This window comes from Polyodon spathula, unplaced genomic scaffold (assembly GCF_017654505.1).
Source record: "Polyodon spathula isolate WHYD16114869_AA unplaced genomic scaffold, ASM1765450v1 scaffolds_63, whole genome shotgun sequence".
NCBI lineage: Eukaryota > Metazoa > Chordata > Actinopteri > Acipenseriformes > Polyodontidae > Polyodon > Polyodon spathula.
The window spans coordinates 111,260-116,259 of record NW_024471557.1 but is presented as its reverse complement, the minus strand read 5'-3'; the positions used below and the strand labels follow the sequence as shown (position 1 = coordinate 116,259).

At 48.2% G+C, this 5,000-nt stretch overlaps 4 non-coding genes across 4 annotated transcripts; all 4 read left to right on the top strand.

Annotated features, from left to right (window-relative positions):
* The first annotated feature begins 35 nt into the window (after positions 1–35).
* Positions 36–228, top strand: LOC121307929. The gene has a single exon (XR_005948410.1). It is a non-coding gene; the product is annotated as a U2 spliceosomal RNA (small nuclear RNA).
* Positions 229–642: 414 nt separating this feature from the next.
* Positions 643–760, top strand: LOC121307962. Its single transcript, XR_005948434.1, has one exon. It is a non-coding gene; the product is annotated as a U5 spliceosomal RNA (small nuclear RNA).
* Positions 761–2,882: 2,122 nt separating this feature from the next.
* LOC121307937 lies at positions 2,883–3,069 on the top strand. The gene has a single exon (XR_005948415.1). It is a non-coding gene; the product is annotated as a U2 spliceosomal RNA (small nuclear RNA).
* Positions 3,070–3,458: 389 nt separating this feature from the next.
* On the top strand, positions 3,459–3,576 carry LOC121307960. The gene has a single exon (XR_005948432.1). It is a non-coding gene; the product is annotated as a U5 spliceosomal RNA (small nuclear RNA).
* The last annotated feature ends 1,424 nt before the right edge of the window (positions 3,577–5,000 follow it).

The following is a 5,000-nucleotide window of genomic DNA, read 5'->3' as shown; positions in this document are numbered from 1 at the left end:
CGCGCCCGGGGCGTTTGGCCAAAACCATTGTGGGCATCGCTTCTCGGCCTCTTGGCTCAGATCAAGTGTAGTATCTGTTCTTATCAGTTTAATATCTGATACGTCCCCCATAGGGGGACCGTCTATATTAAATGGATTTTTGGAAGCGGGAGATGGAAGCGGGGCTTGCTCCGTCCACTCCACGCATCGACCCGGTATTGCAGTACCTCCGGGAACGGTGCCCATTTCTCAGAAAGGTCAAAAGAGAGAGAGAGAGGAGAGAGAGAGAGCGAGAGAGAGAGAGAGAGAGAGAGAGAGAGAGAGAGAGAGAGAGAGAGAGAGAGAGAGAGAGAGAGAGAGAGAGCCCCCCCCACCCTCCCTCCCTCCCCACCTCCCCTTTCCTGGGACGCGCCGTTTTCCCGCTCTTTTTTTTTTTCTTTTTTTTTTTTTTTTTTTTTTTTTTTTCATATTTCATATTCAGGCAGGCCTAACACACGCAGCAGGCCAGTGTAGCAGCAGCAGCAAAGCGCCCTTTCGCCGGGGCGGAACGGCAGATGCGTTTTGGGAGGAGTTCCCTGTTTTTGTTTTTGCGTGGCCTCGCTGCCGCTTGGCAGAGGGGAGTGCCTTTGGGCCGGCCGGAAGGGCTCGGCCACCAGCAAAGGCACGCTCCGGCTTCTCTACAGCTCGAATGAACCTTTCGCCTTTTACTAAAGATTTCCGTGGAGAGGAGCATTTACGAGTTCGATCCAATTTTTGGACAGCCCTTCCCCTCAGGGAGGGGCTCCACCTGGAGTTTAAAAGCAGAACGAGCACAGAAAGGGCGGTCGCCCCCGTTGGAGCCCGGCACCTTTCCTTCCTTCCTTCCTTCCTTCCTTCCTCCCTCCGCCCGCCCGAGAAGCAAGTACCACGACTGCTGCGGCGGGCGGCCGCGCCCGGGGCGTTTGGCCAAAACCATTGTGGGCATCGCTTCTCGGCCTCTTGGCTCTGCTCAAGTGTATGTGGCATGACCGCAGCATCCTGAGGATCCAGTGAGGAAGAGAAGGCGCTGGGAGCGGAATACGATGGCGACTGGAAGGAGGATGCAGAACCTGATCCGTTTCCGATGGAGTGAGGTTTTGGAGAAGGAACTGAAAAGCGTCGATATTGCAGAATTGAAGGATACACCTGGCGGACGAGAATTCTTTGTGAAGGAGGTGCTGTTGAAAGGACTAAATTTGGAGGTGAAGTCTATTTTCTGTTTTCAGAACTATGAAAAGTTTTTTGATTTGGCCTTGTGCAGTGAAGAATTGGCTCAGAGCGTTTGGGATACTTATCAGAAGAAGAGAAATGAAAGGCCTTTTTCGATGTATATCGCAGATCCCTTATTTGCAAGGGAAGTTCGGCCATTGTTTGTTTTCATGTATAACCCGTATGTTGGGCAGGAGGAAGTCGCACAGTATGTTGGCCGTTTTTGCGACGTTATTTCGGGACCTTTTAAAGTGCTTGACCCTATAGGTATATGGACCGGGAAGTGGAAATTTATTGTAAGGCTTAAGATTTGTAGTGCAAAGGAGGGGGGTATAGTACACCCTCCGGGTCATGTACAGATTGGGGGAAACAGGGGTTTTTTAAGTTACCCTGGGCAACCGCGAAAGTGTTTTAAGTGCGACACCGAAGGGCATGAGGCGAGCGAGTGCAAAGTAATGTTCTGCCAGAAATGCAGGCGAAAAGGGCATGAAGCGATGGACTGTAAAACCCCAAAAAGTTGCAGTATGTGTGGAGCACTGGATCACCTGTATAGAGAGTGTGGAAAGCGTGGTATGGGTGGTGAGAGAGCAAGTGAGGGTGGTGATGGTGCAAAGAATGATGGGAGTGGAGAAGAAAAGAGTGGAGGTGGGAGTGGTATGGATGGTGAGCGAGCAAAGGAGGGTGGTGATGGTGCAAAGAAAGATGGGAGTGGAAAGGGAATGAGTGGAGGGAGTAAAGGGGGTGGTGATGTAAGTAAGGAAGGTGGTGTGGTGAGAGTGGTTAGTGGTGGAGGGGGTATGAGTGGTAAGGAAGTGAAAGGGGGTGCAGGTGTGGGTATGTGTGGTGGTGGTGTGGGTGAAGGTGATGGTGGGGCGGACAAGGTGCAAGAGAGTGAGGCGATGGAGGAAACGGAGAGTGAAATAAAGAAAAAGCGGAAGGACAGAGAACCTGGAGCCGGGAGCAGGAGTGAGGAGAGTGCCAACGAGGGTGCAGCTGGTCCCAGCTGGTATGAAAGCGTGGAGAAAGAGGAGATGAGGAAAAGAAGAGGAGACCCATTAAGAGGACTGGAACCGAGGGATTTTGAGGGAAAAATAATGGAAGAAAAGGAGGATAATTTAATGCGGAGTCTTTGTAGGAGGGAGTTTTTTGAGTTAATGGCTTGGAAGGAGAGATTGTTGAAGGGGGTGATAACAGAGGCAGAGGTTAAAAAATACAGAACAGAAAGGAATAGAGTTTTGTTATGTGCCAGATGGAAAGACGAAGAGAAAAGAAAGGGGATTATTAAGAAGTAAAGAGGTTTAAAAGAAAGATTTTGTTTTGTGTTGGATATGATTTTTGAGTTGAGAAAGAAATGTTGAAACTGAAGAGTGGGAGTGGGAATAAAAGACTGTTTTGTTTTTGTTTTTGAAATATTTGTTGTTGTATATGTTTAAAACCTTGGGAAATTGATATGTTTTATTTTGGAAAATTGATGGCTCTGTTACTTTTGAAGAATTGATGTATTGTGTGTTTTTGTTATTTTGATTATGCTAAAGTTTATTGTAATGAAATGTTTTTGTTTTTTGTTTTTTTGTTTTTTTTTGTTTTTGTTTGTTTTTGTTTTTTTTGTGATGATTTGTAATAGATATGGTTTATAACCATAAATGTAATGTTTTCTTTTGAAAAGAATTAATAAAATATTTTCAAAAAAAAAAAAAAAAAAAAAAAATCTGTTCTTATCAGTTTAATATCTGATACGTCCCCCATAGGGGGACCGTCTATATTAAATGGATTTTTGGAAGCGGGAGATGGAAGCGGGGCTTGCTCCGTCCACTCCACGCATCGACCCGGTATTGCAGTACCTCCGGGAACGGTGCACATTTCTCAGAAAGGTCAAAAGAGAGAGAGAGAGAGAGAGAGAGAGAGAGAGAGAGAGAGAGAGAGAGAGAGAGAGAGAGAGAGAGAGAGAGAGAGAGCCCCACCCTCCCCTTTCCTGGGACGCGCCGTTTTCCCGCTCTTTTCGTTCTTTTCGTTTTTTTTTTTTTTTTTTTTTTTTTTTTTTTTCATATTTCATATTCAGGCAGGCCTAACACACGCAGCAGGCCAGTGTAGCAGCAGCAGCAAAGCGCCCTTTCGCCGGGGCGGAACGGCAGATGCGTTTTGGGAGGAGTTCCCTGTTTTTGTTTTGCGTGCGTGGCCTCGCTGCCGCTTGGCAGAGGGGAGGGCCTTTGGGCCTTTGGGCCGGCCGGAAGGGCTCGGCCACCAGCAAAGGCACGCTCCGGCTTCTCTACAGCTCGAATGAACCTTTCGCCTTTTACTAAAGATTTCCGTGGAGAGGAGCATTTACGAGTTCGATCCAATTTTTGGACAGCCCTTCCCCTCAGGGAGGGGCTCCACCTGGAGTTTAAAAGCAGAACGAGCACAGAAAGGGCGGTCGCCCCCGTTGGAGCCCGGCACCTTTCCTTCCTTCCTTCCTTCCTTCCTTCCTCCCTCCGCCCGCCCGAGAAGCAAGTACCACGACTGCTGCGGCGGGCGGCCGCGCCCGGGGCGTTTGGCCAAAACCATTGTGGGCATCGCTTCTCGGCCTCTTGGCTCCGGTCAAGTGCAGTTGTGAAGGCGAAAGGTTATGTTCTGGAAGGCGTAAGCTGAAAAGAAAATAATTTCGGTTTTGCAAAATGGAGGAGCGTGGAAAGAATACCTTGCGTTTTCAGCTTAAGGATTTGGCGGGACTGTGGGGAAGGAGGAAGTTCGTTCTGGAGGTCGTTTTTGGGCTGCTGGAACTGGATTTGGAAAATGTGTACTGCCTGAGGGAGAATATCGGAAGAGGAAGGTTCGATTTGGTTTTACAGACTGAAGAACTTTGCTTAAAGGTAATGAAGATTTTTGGAGAAAACAAGGAGAATCTGCCTGCTCGTGTTTTTACTTTGGAGCCTCTGTTTCTGAAGGACTGGCGAACGGTGTTTGTGTCGATGTCTTGCCCGTTTTTTCCTGTGGAGGATATCACCACAAGTCTAAAAAGAAGGTTCGAGCTACAGAGTGAGGTGCCACTGAAGACGATCGACTCAGAAGGTATTTGGAACGGGGTGTGGAGGTACACGGCAAAGCTTTTTGTAAAGGACGGGAAGATGCTTCATGTCTGTCCTGATCTTATGATTGGGGCGGTAAGAGGGACTGTGTATTATAGAGGACAGCCTAAAGTCTGTTTCAAATGTAATAGTCCAGGACATTTTGCTGCTGAATGCAATGAGATTATTTGTAATAACTGTTACCGGAGTGGGCATGTTTCAAAGGATTGTCCCTGTGATGTTAAATGTAATCTTTGTGGATCCAGTGAGCATGTCTATAAGGATTGTCCAAAAAGCAAGAAGAGCTATGCTCAGGCAGCAAGAGGAGGAGAGGGAAAGAAAGAGGATGGAAAGAGTACAGAGAAAGGAAAAGAACCTGAGGAGAAAAGTACCGGGAAGAACAAAGGAGAGAGTGTTGGGGGAGGAGTCCCCAGAAAAGGAGGCGGAATGGCGGGAAAAGCTGGAACCGAAGAGACAAAGGAAAGGGGCGGAGAGCCGAGAAAGGAGGAGGGAGAAAGAGGTTCTAAAGATGACCAGCAGGGGTCCTCGGAGGAGCACTCTAATGTGGACCCTATGGAGGGAGTAGGGGGAGAGGTGCTAAGGAAGAGGAAAGAAAGAGATGGAAAGGAGGTGAAGATTACTGATGACCATTCCAGGAAAATGAGAGGCGGGAAGGAAGGTGCATCAGCAGACCTGAGTTGGGGTGAGGCAATGGAGGCAATGGAGGAAGAGGAGAAGAAGAATGAGGAT